Source organism: Melospiza melodia, chromosome 19 (assembly GCF_035770615.1).
Source record: "Melospiza melodia melodia isolate bMelMel2 chromosome 19, bMelMel2.pri, whole genome shotgun sequence".
In the NCBI taxonomy this organism is placed as follows: domain Eukaryota; kingdom Metazoa; phylum Chordata; class Aves; order Passeriformes; family Passerellidae; genus Melospiza; species Melospiza melodia.
Window position 1 is genome coordinate 9,632,802 of NC_086212.1, and position 18,836 is coordinate 9,651,637.

Consider the following 18,836-nt stretch of genomic DNA (forward strand, 5'->3'; position numbering starts at 1 on the left):
TCGTGCTCTGGCCGTGCTGCAGGTGTGGGCTCGAAGCTGGGGAGTTTGGGGCCTCCCTGCCAGCAGAGCAGTTCTGCAAACAGCGGGGTGTGATCAGCAGGGAGGGTGGAAGTTAACCCGCCCGTCTGCCTTAAAGAGGATGGTAAATAAAGACCAGCAGGAACTGGAGGTGCTCTCTGGGACTTTATCATCTACAAAAGGGTTTTTCCAAAGGTTTGGCATCACCTGACACATCCTCCTGGTGTCTGGGGGAGCAGAGCTCATAGGCTGTGGGGCTGGTTGGTTTGGGGGTTGCAGCAGCTGGTCCTGCTGGAATCATTTAACTCTGGGGCTTGCTGCTCCCTCCCTGCACTCCCTGGGGTGAGAGGCAGCTAGATGATTTCTCCCATATCCCTGCCAACATCTGGGACCTCAATATCTCATTTACTGCTTGTGAGGTTTCTAAAACCAGGACAAACTGCACATCCAGTATCTGATCCTTCACTCAGAAGGATGGGGGAGTTTTGATGGGCTCACTCAGCCAGGGTCTGTATCTGACACCAAACCATTTCTGTAGCAGGCTGGTCATTAGCTGGAGCTCAGTGTTTGCAGGGTGTTTCCACAAGAGCTCTGCAGCCCTTCAAATCAAATGCACTGCTTTCATTGTGGATTAAAAGTGCAGTATTCAGCCAAGCTTTGTTAGTTTAGTTTTTAACAAGGATTTAAACATTTAAAATTTTTTCAAAGCTGTAAGTGAGGCTCATAATTTAAACCCTCACAGACAGATATTATGGCAAAAATATGAAGGCTATTTAAAGACAGCCAGTCTGCCTGCCTGCCCATCCATTTGTCACCTCCTAATCTGCCTGACACGTGCCATGGCCTTTCTCTTTCCAAACACAACGAGGCCAGGTCTGCACAGGCACGTGGGGAGTGACCTGAGCTTCCCCAGGGTCCTGCACACACACTGCCTGCCAGCTGCAGCCTGGGAATGGGGATGGGGATGGGAATGGGAATGGGAATGGGAATGGGAATGGGAAATGGAATGGGAAAGGGGATGGGAATGGGGATGGGAATGGGGATGGGGATGGGGATGGGGATGGGGATGGGAATGGGAAAGGGACTGGGAATGGGAATGGGAATGGGAATGGGAAAGGGAATGGGAATGGGAATGGGAAAGGGAATGGGAATGGGAATGGGAATGGGAATGGGAATGGGAATGGGAATGGGAATGGGAATGGGAATGGGAATGGGAATGGGACTGGGAATGGGCTGATGCTGATCACAGAATCACAGAATTCACAGAATCACACACTTGTTTGTGTTGAACTCGTCCCACCCCCTGCCATGGGCATGGGCACCTTCCACTATCCCAGGTTGCTGGTTGCTCCAACCTGGGCTTGGAATTCCCAGGGGTGGGGCAGCCACAGCTCCTCTGGTGCTCAGCCTTGCTGCAGAGCAGCCTGGGCCTGCCTGGGTTGGAGGTTCAGCCTGGTACGTGCAGGTTTGGTGGGGGAGTTTATCCATCCAAGGAATTCTTCCCTCTGGAGTCAGTGGCAGGAGGAGGAAGGCATCCAGCTCACCACCAGATCCAGTTTCTTCTCTGCTTGTATGGGAACAAGCATGACACAGAAACTGCATCACTCTTTGGAATCAAGTGAGACACGATATTTCACTTTTTTAGGTGACCTGAGTATATTTTGTCCCCCCTGTAGAGAATTAAAGGATGCTCGGCCAAGTCAATCTCTTACTTGGTCAGGCCTTTCCAGCTGCCCTTCATTGGCCAGGGACCAGCTGCCTTGTATGGGAGCCACAGCTCCCAGAGAACCCACTCAGAGGTTTTTTGGGGAGGCAGGAGGGATCAGCAGCTTGGGCTGACACACACACATCTAATTCTGGCACTACAGAGGAGGGTAAAGGTGACAAACAACTCAGGGATGGCACATCTCACTTCCAAGGCTGGATTTAAAGAGTGGAAAAAATGTTGTATGGTTACTTGTCTGAAAAAGTTTAGGAATATTATTTTTAAGCTATTTTTGAAGTCAAAGGACTGAGCCTAATTCTGTCTTGAGAAAACCATAAAACCATTTTGGGGCTGACTTTGTGTCAGTGGTGGTTGGAAAGAGAATCTGAGTTCATTTGGTGAATTTATAGGAGGGGCTTGGGCATCTAAGACAGAAAGTTCATTGCAGAAATCCTTAAGGCTCCTTCCTCACGGCTGAAGGAGCATTTCCAGGAACTGCTCTGGTGTCATTCTGAGAGATCAAAGTGCCCTTTGCCTTTGGCTTATCAAAGGGATTTGATTGTGGTGCTTGAGTTGAGCAGCAGTAGGCAGCTCTATGGGGCTTAGCAAGGATCCACATCTGGATACAAAATGCAGATGAGTTCAAATGAGAAACCAGGAAATCCTTTTCAATAGTGTGAGATTGAAACAGCAGAGCGCTTTGCCAGGGGGAGCTTCTTTACCTCTGAATAATTTTGAGCGATGGCTGATGACCTTTCTGCAGGTGCTTTTGTCCAGCACAGGTTCCTGGGCTCAGCACAAAAATAACTCTGAAGGGGGAGAATATGCAGCAGCTTCTTTTGGTCTTAAGGTCTCAGGAAAGTTGAAAAGGACAAGGCAAACTGAACTCGCCTTGTGTTACTGAGATTATCGAGGAGATAAAGAGGTTGTCACAGTCCAGGCGCTGCTGCTGACTCCCTGCCATGATATTTTTCTGGCTGAAGTCTGTGCCTCAGCCTCTGCAGCCCACTCTTGGGTTTTGGGAGGGTTAATGGGTGTGTGCAGAGTGCTCTGGGTGAGGAGGGAGGGAGGGCATCACTTATTGCTGCAGAGATTGGAGACTCCCTGATGTGATTATAACGTGTAGTGATGGAGGCTATTTTTGTTGTATGTTGTGAATATTTCCTTGTATGGAATCACAGGGAGCCTGCTTGTGGCTTGCAGCTCTGGTGAAAGCTCCAGCCACGAAGCTCCCAGAGCCTTTGACATTCCCAAGGCAGTGCTGGATGCAGCAGCGTTAATTAGCCTTGAGGGCAATGCATAATATCGATGAGATGATGGTAATGGGAATGCCTGTGGGCTCTGCTCTTTGCAGAGGGGTTGGACAGAGTGGCACAGTCTCCTCTGCACCTGGAGCAAGCAATCCCCATGGAAGTGGGAGGAAACTCTTAATTCTTCTTAGTGCTCCAGCCTGCTGCTCAGCAAATCCCCTCGCCCCTGGAGCTGCAGATCTGAAATGGCATTAAAGAGGAAATCAACCTTTTGCACAGTTTCCTCTTGGAAAGTGAGTGTTACTTCTAATTATAGCGATTGCAATGTTTCAAATGCTCTCCCAGGGCCCAGGATGCTGGGGGTGGGGAGGGACAGCTGGAAATGCAGATTTGTCCCCCCTGCCCACTGATTCCTGCGTGTTATCTGTAACAGGAGAGGAGGCAAACAGCCCTGGCCATGGTCCCCATGCCACTCCTGGTGCTGATCGCCGCCGTGTCCCTGGTGGCACAAACATCTCTCCCAAGCTGTGACTGCTTTTCACAAAGCTCAAACTGTCTCTTTCCCCCCCTCTATTCCTCCAGCATTCCAGTTCTGCAGTTCTCGGGCTTCCCTCCGATGGTGACAGCGCATTGTGAGCGGTTCTGCCCCCGGGCCGGTCCCTCCTGCAGAGGAGCCACCCATGGACGAGTTGAGCCTGCCACCTCCTGGCCGCACTCCCCGGCACTGACCGCAGCTCGGAGCTTCACAGCAGCACATTTCGGCTTGGCTTCTCCCCCTCATCCCCTCACCCTGACCCCAGAGAGCTCTTTGCTGTTGTGGAGTTGCCCTTGTGGCTCTGCTGTGGTTGCTCCTCTATTGAAGAGGTGAGGCTCAGAAGCTCAGCTCTGTCCCTGCGATGTGCTTCAGTTTGGTGTCTGATGCTTCGAGGGGGTGGATTTCCTGTGTGGAGAGCACACAGCACACAGAAACCCACAGAGCACACAGCACCCTCAGGAGGAGGGTCCCAGTCACCCTCTGAGGGTGCAGTCATCCTCTGAGCCTGGCCTGGAGCCTGCCCCACCTGTGGCCACCACCTGCCCCTGGGTGGCTGGGGCTGGGTGCTGGGGGAGCCTGGTTTGCCCTGGGAGCTCACAGAGCCCTGTCCCTGCTCCGTGCTGTGCCTCTGGGTGATCTCATTGCAGCCACACTCAAATACCATCTCTATGGTGATGGCTCAGGCATGCAGCCCCTCTCTGGGCTCTCCTCTCCCTGCCCAAATTCAGATCTCAGAGGAGCTCTCTGACATCTCGTGAATGTCTCACCACCCTTTCAAGCACGACACAGCCAAACCAGAGCTTTTAACCTCTCCTTCTCAGCTCAGGGGTTCCCTGAGCTCAGCAAGCCCAGGATGCTGCTTTGCTGCCAGAACCTGAGTCCTGCCTTCATCTCCCTCCTCCTCACATTTCTTCACATCCTGGGCACCTCACCACCTTGCATAACCTTGCTAAGCCTCTCCTAAAGCTAAAACTCTCACCTTCTCTTTCTTCACATCCCCCTCCACTTGTTGCAATATCCTTTTTTGGCCTCAACAAACTCGCTGTGGGCCAGCTTGCATCCACTGGGATGCTGTTTCAGGCCTTGCTTCCCACCTTTCCTGCCTCTCCTCCCTCATCCTCTGGGCTGCCCTCCTGCCCACAGCCACCCTCTGCCTCCCCTTGGTGCCACCCATGTCCCTGCCAGGGCTGTATCCTCCTGTTAATTCCTCATTTTATTTCTTACTGTGAGCTTTGGGCACACAGGGAGCTTTCTTTGCTGCTCTCCTCAGCAGTGCCAGGCAGCGAGGTGCTGCATTTCAGTCAAGCTCCTATTGACTGGCACAAATGGGAAAATTCTCTTGTGCGCAGGGAGAGGGGCACTGGATGGACAAAGGATTTCCCCAGGTTCTTGTCAGGGAGACATCTCATCCTCAAAGCATCAGACACCAGACCCAAGCACTTCAAAGGGGACAGAGCTGAGCTCCTGAGGGACTCCAAGGCTGTCATCTGTCCCTGGGGGTGCTGGCTGGGCAGGCTGGGGGACACAGCAGCACTGTTAGCTGCACCCTGCCAGCCAAGGGATGGCATTTCAGGTGCCAATAAACATCCCTGGCTCCAGGACTCAGCTTCTTCTTGCAGCTGTTGGAATGCGGCTACTCCGGAGGCTAAATAAGCTTAAACAGGCCCCAAAATAGGGATTGGGAAGGGGAGGCTGCTTCAGGGGAGTGAGCAGGGGTAGAGCCATCACCTGTGAACACGGAGAGACTGGGAGGATGAATTCTGCCCCAGGGTCTGGGCTGTCAGATGCACTGGCACAGAGGACATGGAGGAATGCCAGGCATGAAGGAATGCCAGGACCTTGCTGCACTCCTGGCTCTGGTGCCCTTGGTGGGCAGAGGAGGCTGTTCCAGCAAAGCAGAGAATTGGGGCAGAGCTGCTGCTGTGCCCCAGAAAGGTGTTGGCAGAGCCTGTACCTGCAGCTCCCCTGCCGGCTGAACTTTCATTTAGGCAGGAAAAGCTGTGCTGTGCCTCTGCTCGAAAGCAAAGGCTTTCCATTAATTTATTGGTGCTGGGCTCCAGCCTCATCTCTGCTCCTGCAGGAGGATGAAAGCAGCTCCTTGTTCTCTCCTGCCAGGAGCAGGGCAGGTGTGTGTCAACAGGAGTTTTATGCTGACATGTGAGGAGCTTTCCTAAAGCAGCTCATTGCCGGGTTCCTCCTGCTGGTGCCGATGTGCTTCCCTGTGTTCTGACATCCTGCAGCCCTCCCAGCCCCCGGGCCATGCCCTGACCTCTCTGCAGCCCTCACCAGAGCTGCCCTTCTCAAGATGAGGGATGGTTTTAATGTGGCTGCAGAGGAGGCACACTGACACCCCTTGCTGTAATCCTTTCTTACAGGGAAAGGTTCTGTTCAGGAAGATTTCATTGATTTCTTTAAGATTTAAGGATGGAAATGGTAAGAGAGCCTCACCACTGCTTAGCTGTGCTTTTTCTTCATTCCCCAAATCCTCCCAGCTGGGATTTCTTCACTTTTGTGATGTCTCCACTGGGTTTCATCTATGGCATGACAAAAGCAGTGTCAGGTGTTCTGGTTTTTCCTGTGAATTCATCCTATGGCCATGGCCTGCCTGGGGTTAAAAGCTATTTCTGGGCTCTGGGCAGTTTGCTTTGCAGCAGAGAGCACAGCTGCTGGGAGACAAAAATCGGTGATGCAATCTCAATTTTGAAGAACTTGACTTTGGATCACATGATGCCAGCCCAGAAGTCAGTAAAAGCACTGAATGGGAAATCCCCTAAAGTTCCCAAATCCCCATAATGCTCCCACAGTGCTGCCCTGGGGGGACGCTGTGGATCTGCTCCATCTCTGGGCAGGGCAGGGCAGCACAGTGTGGGCAGGCACTGAAGGGCTCCTCAGGTCAGTTCTGCCTGCCTGGAATCACCCAATTCCCTGGGATGCCCTGGCTGAGCAGTGCCAAACTGGCTCCAACAAGCCCCAAACAGTTTGGATGGAGCTTTCTTGGCTTGGAGCATCTTTAGTTATTATCTGAAGCAACAAGGTGGTGGTTGACACATTCGCCTTTTCTCTACTAAAAAAGCCAAAGCAGAGTCCACAGGTGCTCAGCCCAGAAAGCAGCTTTGCCTTGCTGTGCTGGGTGATGCAGGGCTCAGCCCTTGCTGTGTCACCCTGCCAAAAAAATGAAGGCCTTGCTGTTTCCACTGAAATTAATCCTTATGGGAATCTGCTCTCTGATGCAACGCTCAGCAGGAGATTTCTTTTTCCCATCACTCCGCTTATTTCAGCTTGAAAAATAAACAGAGGAGAAAAAGCAACAGACAGACAGTAAAAATATCAGTAAAACAGGCAGTAAAAATATCTGGGAGCTGCTGGAGGAGCTGCTGGAAGAGCTGAGGGTTTGCCATCTGCCCGTGGGGAGCGCGGTGTGATGGCAAGCGCCGGGTGCTGCCTCAGCTGCCATCCCCAGCACCGGGAGCCCAGGCTAAGACTAAACACCCTGCCTCCTATTTTGGCTCAGGATTGCATTAGAAATAACAAACATCTGAGCTCTGATTCTCAGCTGACAGTATCTGTAAATGGAAGGGAATGTACAGGATGGGAACCAAGGGCTGAAAGGAGGGAGCAGCTACTGCTGGGAGTGGGAAATGTGTGCAGAGGGAGGGGAGGGGGCTTCAGTGGGGCTGGGGGTGCCTCAGGGTGTGGGATGGGGACCAAAGGAGCCTGCTGGAACCTGCATTCCTCTGAGGACAATGGTGAGGTGGAGGAGGAAGGGGAGGAAGAGGAGGAAGGCTCTTGTGTTTCTTTGCTGCTTTGTATCTGGAACATATCTGAATCCTGGGCTCCAGCTTCAGTTAGGGCCTGAAAAGTGCTTCATGTCCAGAGTGCTTGGCCTGAGGCTTCTCTTTGTGCTGGCCCATTGCCCAGAGCAGGTGGGGGTGTTGTGGGACCTCAGGAGCAGCCCTTTGAAGCCCATGCCTGTGGCTCTCCTGGCTTTGCTCTGCATCTCCAGGGCTGCTTTGCTGTTCTGCTTTGGCTCCTGTGCCTTTGCTGCTGGGTCCATCTCTCCCTGCCTTTGCCAGCCCAATACAGATCTCCTCAGTGATGGAGGCTGCATTTGAGAGGGTTTTTTTTGACCTCTTCATCAGCAGAGCAGAGTTGAGTGAAGAGCAGGCTTCCTTGTTCATGGCTGAGCTAAAAACTCTCGGGGAAAAATCCCTGTGGGGTTGAGCTGGGATCTGTGGGAAAGGCTCCCTTTGGGTGTGCCCAAGCAGACACAGGAGCTGCTGAGCCCTGCAGGAGCTGGGGCTGGTGGGCTGCAAGGCTGGGTGACCTTGTGCCTGTCCCCAGCCCCATGGCAGCGCTGTGCTGCCCCACAGGGCCAGGAGCAAGAGCTCCACAGCCATGGCAGCTGACTCAGCCTCCCTGTTCGCTTTTCCTTCCAGGGGTTGTTCCTCTGAAAGCTCTCTGTGGCTCTTTTTCTCCATTTCCCTCTCTTCTAGAGGGCTCCTCTGTCATCCCCTGCAGACCATGCCCAGTCCTGCTTCCATGAGGAACCCAGTGAGGTTTGATGTGTGAGACCAGAGAAGGCAGAGTCAATGCCACCTCCATGTGAGACCTGATTTCCCAGGGAGGGAGGGAGGGAGGGAGGGAGAAGCTCTGCAGGTGTTTGTTGGCTTCAGGATGATGCAAACCCAGCCCCACACTCGTGGTGTGCTCAGGGCACACCTGTGGGTCCCCACGGGGAGCTGGGCAGTGTGACCTGCAACCTGACAGCAAAAGTGCTGGGGCAGGGCAGGCTCACCTCCACCTCCTCCTCTTCCCTGGCTGTAATTTCCTGCAGGGAACCAAATCATCATTTCACTAGAAATAGATGAGTAGCAGGAACACTGAGAACAGGTCCTTGGGGCATCTGTCTTGTCAAGGGGATGGGTCAAACAGAGCTACTCAGACTCAGGCACTGGTCATGTTGTGCCTCCTAAATGTGGCTCCATTCACCCAGAGGTGGATTCCTGATGAGATGAGCTCGAGTCAGGCAGCAGAGCACACTGCTGGTAATAGCCTGAGTGAAAAACCAGCCGAGTTTAGCAATTTTAATTAAACCTGACAAACCCTGAGAGGAAAAGGGGAGAGACAGAGACCAGCTGGCATAAAGATGCTGAGTAATCTGAGTTTGGTGAGTGCTGTTGACCTGCTGCAGTTTAGGAGGGATGTGCATGTCCCTAGGTGCAGGGGCCAGCCACAGGTCCTTCCATGATGCTGGGTCAGGAGAGGAGCCAGAAGGAGCTCTGTTCATGCTGTGCTTTGCACAGATACATCAAACCTTCCTGGGCAGGAAATTGGCACCGGGATGCTCTGCCCTGTTTCTGACAGCACTGAGATGATGGGGTATGAAGGAGGATGGATTGTGCTGCTGGGGGATCTGTGCCCCCTCCTCGTGATGCAGATGGGGCTGATCCATCCTCTGCAGCCTCCAGCTGATCCAGGAACACTTTGAGACCCTTTGCCCTTTGCCAGGTACCCATGCCATGCTCCTGAAGGAATGCAGGAGCTGGGAGCAGTCCTGACACCTGGAGCCTTATCAGAGACTCACAGACTGGTTTGGGTTGGAAGGGACCTTAAAGCTCCTCTGTTCCACCCCCTGCCATGCCCAGAGACACCTTCCACTATCCCAGGTTGCTCCAAGCCCTGTCCAACCTGGCCTTGGACACTTCCAGGGATGGGGCAACCACAGCTTCTCTGGGCACCCTGTGCCAGGGCCTCACCACCCTCACAAGGAAGAATTTCTTCCTTATATGAACCTAACCCTGCCCTGTGCCAGTTTGATGCCATAACTCATCCCTTCACTCGCTGTCCTTGTCACAAATCCTCTCCAGCTCCACCATCAGTGTGGGCAGCATCCCTGGGCCAGGAGTGGTGCTGGGTGGGTGGCACAGGCTCTGCAGCTGGGCACAGTGTCTGTGGCATGGGCAGGGACCAGGGCAGGGCTCCTGGCTGTGCTCAGAGCCTGGCTGCCCTTGCTGAGCTCTCTGGGGTGTTTGACACACAGTCTGAGCCAGCTTTAGGTCCCCCTGGGCTATTAATGCAAACAGAAAGGCATCGGTGATACATTTCAGTTTAGCTGGAAGAGCCTTCAGAGCCATGCTGAATAAGGATTAAAAGGCCATTTAATCTTTTTTTTTTTTTTTTCTGCCTTTGCAAACACAAGGAAAATTCAAACCAGCTGACAGGGCTGGTGGTTTTGAGCCAGTTGCAGCAGCCTCTGGGATTTCCTTGGCATGTTGGAGCTGCCTGTGGGGAAAAGCTGGAATGAACCAGGTAATTTGGGCTGTGTCCTGGTGCTGCTGCAAGCAGGGGTGGCTGATGGGCTGCTCTGCTTTCCCTTGCCCTGGAATGGACACCGTGAGCATTGTGCCAGGTGTTTTACCTGCCTGGGGTGAGCATGGATTCCTGCCCAAAGAGCAGAGCCAGGGAAACAGAGCTAAAGAAGGCAGGAGGGATGCTGGAAAGATGCATTTGACCATGTGGATCCTGCTGGCAGCCAGATCCATCCCCAGGCATCCCTCCCCTTGCCTGCATGCCCAGCATCTCTGCTTGGCTGTGCCCTGGCAGATCCAAACCCTCCATCTGTCTCCTGGGCTGGAGATGATATCAAACCCATGTTGATACTCATGATTTCCCAGCCCTGTGTGTGTGGCTCTGGGGATCTTCTCCTGCCTGTTTAACCCAGCTGGGAGCATTCTTCAGGTGCTGTTCACATCTGCCCTGTCTAACAGAGCCCAGCCTGGACATCAGTCTGACCAGCTCATTTTTCACCTGGCATTTCAGCCCCACTCCATTCACCAGTCTTGAATACACTTTTTTTCCCGAGTGCAAGTTCCATCTGGGGTAATTGCATCTTTATTGCAGCCATTGTATTATGCAAATAATAAAACTCCATTAATTTGGCATAAAATGAGGGCAGCACAGGCTGGAAGGAGGATGCACATGGGGTACAACTGCAGTATCCTGTGCTGGATGCCACTTTCTGGTGCCTGCTGGAGGGCTCAAGCTTCCCAAAAACCACTCCTGAAGCTCTCCTGGTGTCGCCCAGCTCCTGGAGTCGGGCTGCACATGTGAGCGAGGGCACAGAGCCCATCTCCGTGCGCCTGCAGCACTCTTGGAATAATTGTGCCCAAACATTTTGCCTTTGCTGTCCCCATCCCAGCTCAGTGCTATCCCTGGAAAATGCTGGCTCTTGCTGAGGGCCAGGCTCTCCTGGCTGCTCCTCCAGCCGCCGCTTGGTTCAAATTAACTTTGCAAGCAAAGCTCTGCCTCGTTTTCTTCTGCCTCCAACAAGCTCGGGGCTGCTCAGAGCCTGTGTGGCCTGTCCCCCCCCGTGCCTTGGGGACAGAGCTAATGAAAATCATTCTGCTTGGAAATCGCAGCCTGGGAGAACGGGTTTCTCCTCTTCTCACCAGGAACCCGGCTGGAGAGCCCGGGTGGCTGAGCAGAGGAATCTGGTTTGGGGAGCAGGGCTGGCTGATGGAATTTGGGAACTGTGGTGGTGGCTGGGGAAGGGAGACTCCCTGCAAAGCCTTGCAAGGTCTGAGCTTTGCTTTTATCCAAACCATGAGCATGGGGTGGATGCAGCAGCCAGAGAGGCTGGGGTGCCACAAAGAATTCAAATGCCCTGTGCACCAGAGCAGGCTGCACTTCCTGCAGAAACGGCCTGGTGAACAACAGAACATGTAAAGGGAGGGGTCCCAAAGCATCTATGGTGACTGCAAGGAGGAGCCTGGTGCACTCTTGGGAAGCTTTGATCCACACACTCAGCCTGTTGGTCCTGGAGCACTTGGGTACCAGGCTGTTAATTACAATCCCTGCATCCCCACGGCCCCATCCCTGCTTGCCCTAGCATGGCTGTGACAGCAGGTCACAGGAATGGGTTTCTTGGCTTGAAAACCAGAAGAATCCTCAGTCCTAAGGGGCATGGAGAATCCCTGGGAGGTCATGAAGGCTCCAGGGGGGTCTATTTGGTCTGCTCTGTTGGGATCATCCCTGCCTCTACAGCATTGCAGGCTTGAGTGGACATAGGACAGTGATTAATTACATGTCACATTGCTTTGCCCACACAGTGAAATTAGCAGTCCTAAAAACGAGGGGCAGTTTCCCAGGGGAAGAGCTGAATCTCAGCCCAGCAGGGCCTGCTCTCCTCTCTGTGGCTTGGTGGAAGCAGCCTGTGGGGCTGGCAGAGCTGAAACGCTCCATGTTCCACCTCAGTGAGGAGCAACCAACAAAGCTGGGCCAGCTCTGAGGCTGTGCTTGGCCTCTGGTCAGCCCCATGTGTGCACAGGGTGCCTCAGCCAGCTCTGCCAGGGGACACATCCCACTGCCCCTCTGGGCTCTGCAGCGTCCCTGGGGCTGTAGGAGGAGAGGAGCGTGTCAGTGGGGAGCACAGCAATGCTCCTGGTTCTCAGCAGTGTCAGTGGGGAGCACAGCAATGCTCCTGGTTCTTGAGTGTCAGAGGGGAGCACAGCAATGCTCCTGGTTCTCAGGAGTGTCAGGGGGGAGAACAGCAACTCTTTTGGCTAATTCAGAGAGTGGAAATACCCAAAATCTGGGGCTGATGTGCTCAGTGCTTTGGCAGTGCCCGGCGCGCTCAGCCTGCTGTGGGCAGCTGGCTGCTGCTCCCAGGGGAGAGGGTGGAACCCTGCTCCAGGCTGAGGAAGGAAAGCAGGAGTGCAGAAGGATGATGTTCTCTCCAAAGCTGGCTCCAGAGCTGGCTGGGAGGATTTCTTTTGGAAATGTTGGCACAAGTTGCAGGGGAAATCACTCACAGAGGAAAGGCTGGCTTGTTCTGAGGTTTCTCCTGGGTTTAGGTGGCTCAGGAGGGTGTGTTTGTAACAACTGCAACTCTGTGAGGAGCAGAGGGAGAGAATTAACCTCTGAGTGAAGAAATCCCCTGTCAAGCACAGCCCAAAGCTCAGAAGAGCAAATTTATTTCACTCCTGCATTTCTCTCTCCTTCCTATCAGCACCCATGGAAGCACCCATGAAAAACTTGTTAGTGATGAGCTTGGGGAACAATTCTTTCCGCAGACTTTTCTTTCCCAAAGAAAGAAAGAAAGAAGAATTAAAAAAAAAAAGCTTCTCTTTGAGTTGCTGGGTCAGCTCTTTGGCTGCTGCTGGTGATTCCAGTGGATGCTTTTCCCCTCGTTAAACCCTGCCCTGTGCAGAAATGCGTGAGCTGGGGGCCTGTGACACCCTGGTCCCTGCCAGGGCCCTGCCACCACGCCTGCTGTGATTGATGACTGTGCACAGGGGGCTGCAGATGCTGTGGTTGCACAGAACAACGGGGAGCTGGTTCCTGTGGTCGGGGGAGATGCTATCTGCCTGGGATTTGCCTCAGGACAAGCCCCCCCCAAGGCCTTCCCTTCGAGTTGCAAAACCAGTCGAGGCCACCCCAGATTTGGCTGTTTCTTTGCATAAGCACTAAATGGGAGGGAGGATCTTAGCAAGGCCCTTCAGATGTGCTGCTCAGTGGGAAACAGGGCAGGAAAGCCAAAATTCACCATGGCTGCTGCACACAAGGACACAGGGAAAGACATCTCAGGCTTTGGTCAGACCTCTCCTGGCTCAGGAACGATGGAATTGATGGAGCCATGGAAAAACTGAGCTGCAGGGATGGGATCTCTGCACCCTTGACAAAGGGAGCTCTGGATGGGTGAAGATGTGACACTGGAAGTTTAAAACCTCGGGGTGTGTGTCCCCAGAGCTGGTGCAGGGGTCACTCCTGGGATGAGCTGGGTGGGCTTTGCCATTTGTCCTCACAAGGGAGAGCTGAGCCTCCTGACCTCCGTGGGGCTGGACCCATCAGCCCCATGGAAATTCTCCATTTTGAGCTCTTTTCCTCTTTCATGGCACGTGGCTAAAGTTCAGATTTCTAGCGGCTTCTTTTTTATGTACAGATTGTTTGGGAGGGAGCTTCCCAGCAGGATGGAGCCCACCTAAATACACACAAATACACATAAAACCTCTTGATGCTTCAGACTGCAAAACAGCCCTGCTCAAATGTGAGCAGGCAGATCAAGTCTCCCCTGCTGCAACCAGCTGCTGTCAGCTGTAAAATGCCTCCTTTTTCAATTTGCAGTACCTGGACAAAGCAATCTGCCAGGATTTGGTGAGACACCATGCCCATCTATCAGCTGCTGTCACCCTACCCTGAGTCTTGCTTGATCCCAGAGAATCAATCCTGCCTGATGTATAAATACTTGATCTGGAGTCTCAGCTGTGGAGGAGAACACAGAGCTGTCAGATAAGCTGCAATTAGTACATTTATCTACTTTATTTTCCTGTCGTTTCCCAAACACCATTTGCCTGCCTGCTTTTAACACACGTTATTAAACCTGCAGTAAATGTTGATTAAAGAAGCCTTAATCCCAGGTGTTTGTTTTCTAACACTGCTGTGAGATGCACTCTTCAACTGCCTTCAGGAAATTCTACCATTTTAGGATTTTTTTCCACCTTCCAAGCACAGTTATGCCCGGGAAATAGGATTTTAAGAGCAGATTAGTGAGTTGTCCTTCTGATTTGCTTTGATGTGCTTGGCTCCACTGGAGAGGGTGATGGGTCACAGCTTTGCAGGCAGCTCTGCTGCCATGGAGAAGCACTTCCACCCCTTCACCAAATGCTCCACAGCCACTTTAAACAAAACACTGCAGAGGAGATAGATATATTCTTATTAGTCTTGCAAGAGAAACTACAGCAATCAATCCCAGTGCTAGACTAACTCCTTCCCTTTGCAATTTGGATGTTTAGAAGCAATTTGGGGAGTAATCTCTGCGAATGGCAGCATGGAAGTAACTGCCTGCAATAAAACATTGCGGGGGTGACTGTTATCCTAATGATATTTCCAACAAACATTACTGAAATATGTTTTCCTCTCTAAAAATGGCAACAGAATTTAAATGTTCTTAGTGGTAACATGGAAATGGAGTAAAAATTAGCTGGGTTGGTTCTGTGATGATGATGATTTCTTTATTATTGCCATGGTGGGTGGGTTCCCCCCTTCCTACTGCCCTGTTTATCCAGGGGTACAGCATTATTCCCTGTTCATTATTCTCTGCTTCACGAGCTGCTCATGTGCTATTTCATGTGACAAAGCCCCTTTCCATTAAACCAATATAAATAATTGCTATATTCTTTCACAGTGGAAGCAGGAATATTGCACGTGGCAATAGCATTACAGGAAAAAGCTGCTGGCCTGATCCCAATGGCCTGTTCTCCTTTTTTTTTTTTTCTTTTTTTTTTTTTTTTTCCAGATGGGTTAGTCTCTTATTCTTTGTGAATAATTTATCCAGGTGTGCATGGAGAAATACTCTAAAGAAATTACGGCTGTCTTAAAACATCTATAGCAGTGCTCCTTGTTGGGAGGTTCTCCAGTGATGCCTAAAGAACCTTCCTTTTATCCTTTCAGCAAAAAGGTTTCCCTCTGTGTGTGTGAGCAAGCCAGGGCTGTTGGGCTGTGCTGGGATTTTGGGAGAGGAGCTGGGGAGGGTCAGAAGATGGAGGTGGGCAGTGATGGGCAAGGCGTGGGTACCATCATCTAATTGTGAGGTTAGAGGGGGGCTGAGATGTTTGGGGATGCAGTTTGGAGTTGGGCAAATCCTCCGGGACCTGTGACAGAATCACAGAATTTTTAAAGCTGGAAAAACCCTGTAAGATTTTTCAGCACAACCATCACAGCAGCACTGACAAGGGCAGCACTAAACCACGTCCCCAAGTGCCACATCTACACATCTTTTAAATGCCTCCAGGGATGGTGACTTCACCACAGCCCTGGGCAGTCCTGGACAACCCTTTGAGTGAAGAAATTTTCTCTATTTTCTCTACTAAACAATCTGATTCTTCCTTTAGCTCAGTCAGTCTGCTGGCTGCAGCTGGGTTGGGTTTATAGAACAGGAGAGGTGAGGATGGGAGTTTATAGAGCAGGATAGCTGAGGGTGGAGGTTTATAGAATAGGATAGCTGAGTGTGGGGGCTTCAGGGGGAGCTGCCCATTCCTTCCCTGGGTGTGTGGGTGCATATTGGGTGCCCCTGGTTGCAGATGGAGCCCATGGTGGCCAGATCTCTCCAGCCAATTGTTTCCTGTTTTTCAACATTTCCAGACCAAAGTGGGATGGATGGAGGAGCACTGCCAATCCTTGCTCCTGTCTCCATCTGGCCAAGCTGAGAGGGCTTGGAGGCCAGAAGGAAAAACTCACCAGGATCATCATCAAGGCATCTGAAATCTCAGGACATCATGAGCAACAGGAAACACAAGCAGGAAAAAAATTTGGGGGAGGCTTCAGACATTTGCTGTGCCTGGTGTGCCCCTGCTCAGGATGCAGCCAAGCATCTTCCTCCCCCGGCGCCACAGCACAGCCCTGCACGGCCAATTAAATTCTGTGTGAAATGAGGGCCGGGGTGTTGCTCAGCCCTCGCTGTCCCTGCGGAAGGAAGGGAGGACTGCTGTCGTTTGTAGGACTGTCCCCCCTGAGAGGGGGAGCCGCTCTTTGCTGCCGGGGGTGCTCTTTACACGCCCTGCCCCTGGCAGATGCACAGCTATTAGGGCAGGTGATTAAATGCGATGCCTTTCTGTTGATCCTCCGCAGCTTCCCAGAGCCAGGGCTGACGTTATCCTCTTTGGATATTCATGGAGCTGCTGCTGAGAGCTCGGAAATCCTCCTGGACAAGGTGGCAGCAGCCACTGCCCCTTTCTGCAGCGCTGAAGGGCTGCCAGGCTCCCGTGGCTGTGCTATTCACATGGCCTCTGAACAGAGAGGAGCTGTGGGACAAGCAGAGAAGAAGGGAAACACCATTCTTATCTCGCTTGCTGTGCCTGTGTTGTGCCAAAGTAGAACGCAATATGGAGATTGTGCCAAAGTACAATGCAATATGGAGATAGCTTACACAAAGTGAGGATGTTTTCTTCCCTTGGCGTAGCAGGGCCAGGTGTGTGTGTGTTGGACTGTCACGGGAGAATCGGAGATGATGAGTGCAGTGTGAGCAAAAGTGAGTGCACAGCAGATTCAGTTTAGATACAATGCACATCGTACAGTATAATAAGGTAATTAATTAGCCTTCAGATAAGCTGCAGTCCTCATTACCATCCTCTCTCCCCTTTGTCGGGGAGCCTTGCATCGATACGGGGGGACAAGGGCTGGTAGTCACTGGCCTGTGAGCCACTACGGGGGTGATTTACTTAAAAATATGGATATTGATCTAGCACCAATATCCAACTGTGACGGACAAAAGCTCTCTAGCAGTTTAAAGTTAGAAAGTGTATATTTATAGTGGGATAGCTCCCAAATACACACTGCAATTTATAGGTGATTTCAGAGTCCTTTTATCTATACAAGTATTGAATACCAAAAATACAAATACATATTCATCACTTTGGTACATCCCATTCCCTGCTCGGTATGGCAATTAGTTCAAAAGATATTAAGCACATCTGATTTGTTCCTTGAAATAGGTCCCTTTCATGGGGAGGGGTCCCAAAATGAGGAAGTAAATGAAGTCTTCTTTGTTCTGACCTTTTCAATGCAAATATGACAAATGAACCCTTCGTAGAACTCCCATTCCTGTCTTCAATTTGTTTCAGAACAGGGGAGGCTACAATTGTCTTATGCTCCTAAAAGCCATTTATCAGTTTCTATATTCTTCTTTATAAACCCAGCGAACCAAATATTGTGTGGATGAGCAATCACTTATTAGTTAACTACTAACTCTTAACTTCATCAAGGCCTCCCCATTTATTTTAGTTATCTCTAACTAAAATCTTAGCTCCTCTAAAATCTCTAAATTCCTTAAAATTTATGCCTCAGTGTCATCCCATGGTGGGAAGAGCAGGAGGAGGAGGAGGAGGAGGAGGAGGGGAGGTCCTGGTGCATCCTCCCATTCCTGCAGCTCAGGCTCCCTTTCCTCTGCACTGAAGGGATGCTGATGTCCTTTCTGCTCTGGATGTACCTCTGGGGATCACTTCTTCCTTCCCACTGGTTGTGAATACCATTCTTCCAACGATTCCTGTAGTTTTGGGGTTTTTTTCCTCCTATTTTCAATGGCAGCATCCCTCCATGAGCAGACGCTGAGAGAGCCCAAGTGACACCACCCTCTTATTTGGATGGAGAAGTCAAGAACAAAAGAGAAGGCCTTAGAGCAAGCAGGCTGCTCTCCAAATGCACTAGAAAACACAAAAAAAAAATTTGGTTTTCAGCATTTTTACTAGGTGTTTGGTTTGCAGCCAACAGCCTAATGCATCGCTGAGTTTAGCTCCATCCATTCCGTGGTGCAGTTGCCCAAGAAATCAATGCCCTGACATACTTTCCTTTGCTAGAAAATACACTTTTGCTTGAGTGGGTGTGAAAACCGAGCTCCTGCCAAAACCTTGTGAGTGCTGGGGAAGGCTGTCCCGCTGAGCCCGGCTTCCAAAGGAGCCGCAGGACAAAGGCTCCGCTCCACAACTCCTGTTCTGCCCGCAGGCGCTTTGAATACTGACCAGAGAGCAATTTAACACGGGAAATGTCTTCCATTTCTGGCTGAAAAGAGCCTTTTCCTACTGCCTAGCCAGGTGGTTTGTAGTCTAGGCTGATTTTCTGGCTTCTTTTATTCATAAAGCATACAAAAAATTCCCCCTGCATCACCTGGGCTGGCTCTGGCTCCTGCACAGACACAGCTCCCTGTGTTTGCTGTGGGCTGCCTGCTGAGGGGATGGTGATGGCTTCCCCCTAACAAAGGTGATTTTTAAAAGCTGTTCTGCAGGGCCAAGTGCCTCTGCATGATTGCCCATTGTGAGCATGGATTTTGGGAAATGGTGGTTTCCTGCAGGGATCATCCCCATGGATTTGGGTCTGGGGGTTGCCCTGCTGCTGTCAGCCCTCTGCCATCCCAGACCTTGGCTCCCAGACCTCTGTCCCACTGCTGGCATTGTCCATCCCCCTGCCTCCCTCCTGCGAGGTCTCTGACTCACAGCCTGACAACTTTATAGGTTCTCCAGAGCCCTTCCAGTGCTGCTGAGGCAATGCCTTTCACTCTGAGGGTGAAGCAAGGAATGGTTAATGCCTTCAGGAATAGCAGAGCTGTGTGCCCCACATCCCTGCTCCTGATGCAGCATGGAAAAGCACAGGAATGCCCTGATGTCATTCCTGGAGGGTGTTGGAGGGGCTTGCCTGTGTTTCCAGCTCTGCTGGGGAGAGGCTGGGTGGTTTTGTTCACACCAGAGCCCTTGGTTGCCTGCTGGGATCTGCCTGGAGCAGGGCATGAGCAGGGTGTGCAGTGCCCACAGTGAGTGGGGCGGGAAAGCCCCAGGAAATTCTT

The 18,836-nt window shown here is 51.8% G+C and overlaps 1 long non-coding RNA gene across 1 annotated transcript; it reads left to right on the forward strand.

Annotated features, from left to right (window-relative positions):
- Positions 1-2,908: 2,908 nt before the first annotated feature.
- On the forward strand, positions 2,909-5,109 carry LOC134426767 (uncharacterized). Its single transcript, XR_010030036.1, has 2 exons — positions 2,909-3,266; positions 3,556-5,109. It is a non-coding gene; the product is annotated as an uncharacterized LOC134426767 (long non-coding RNA).
- The last annotated feature ends 13,727 nt before the right edge of the window (positions 5,110-18,836 follow it).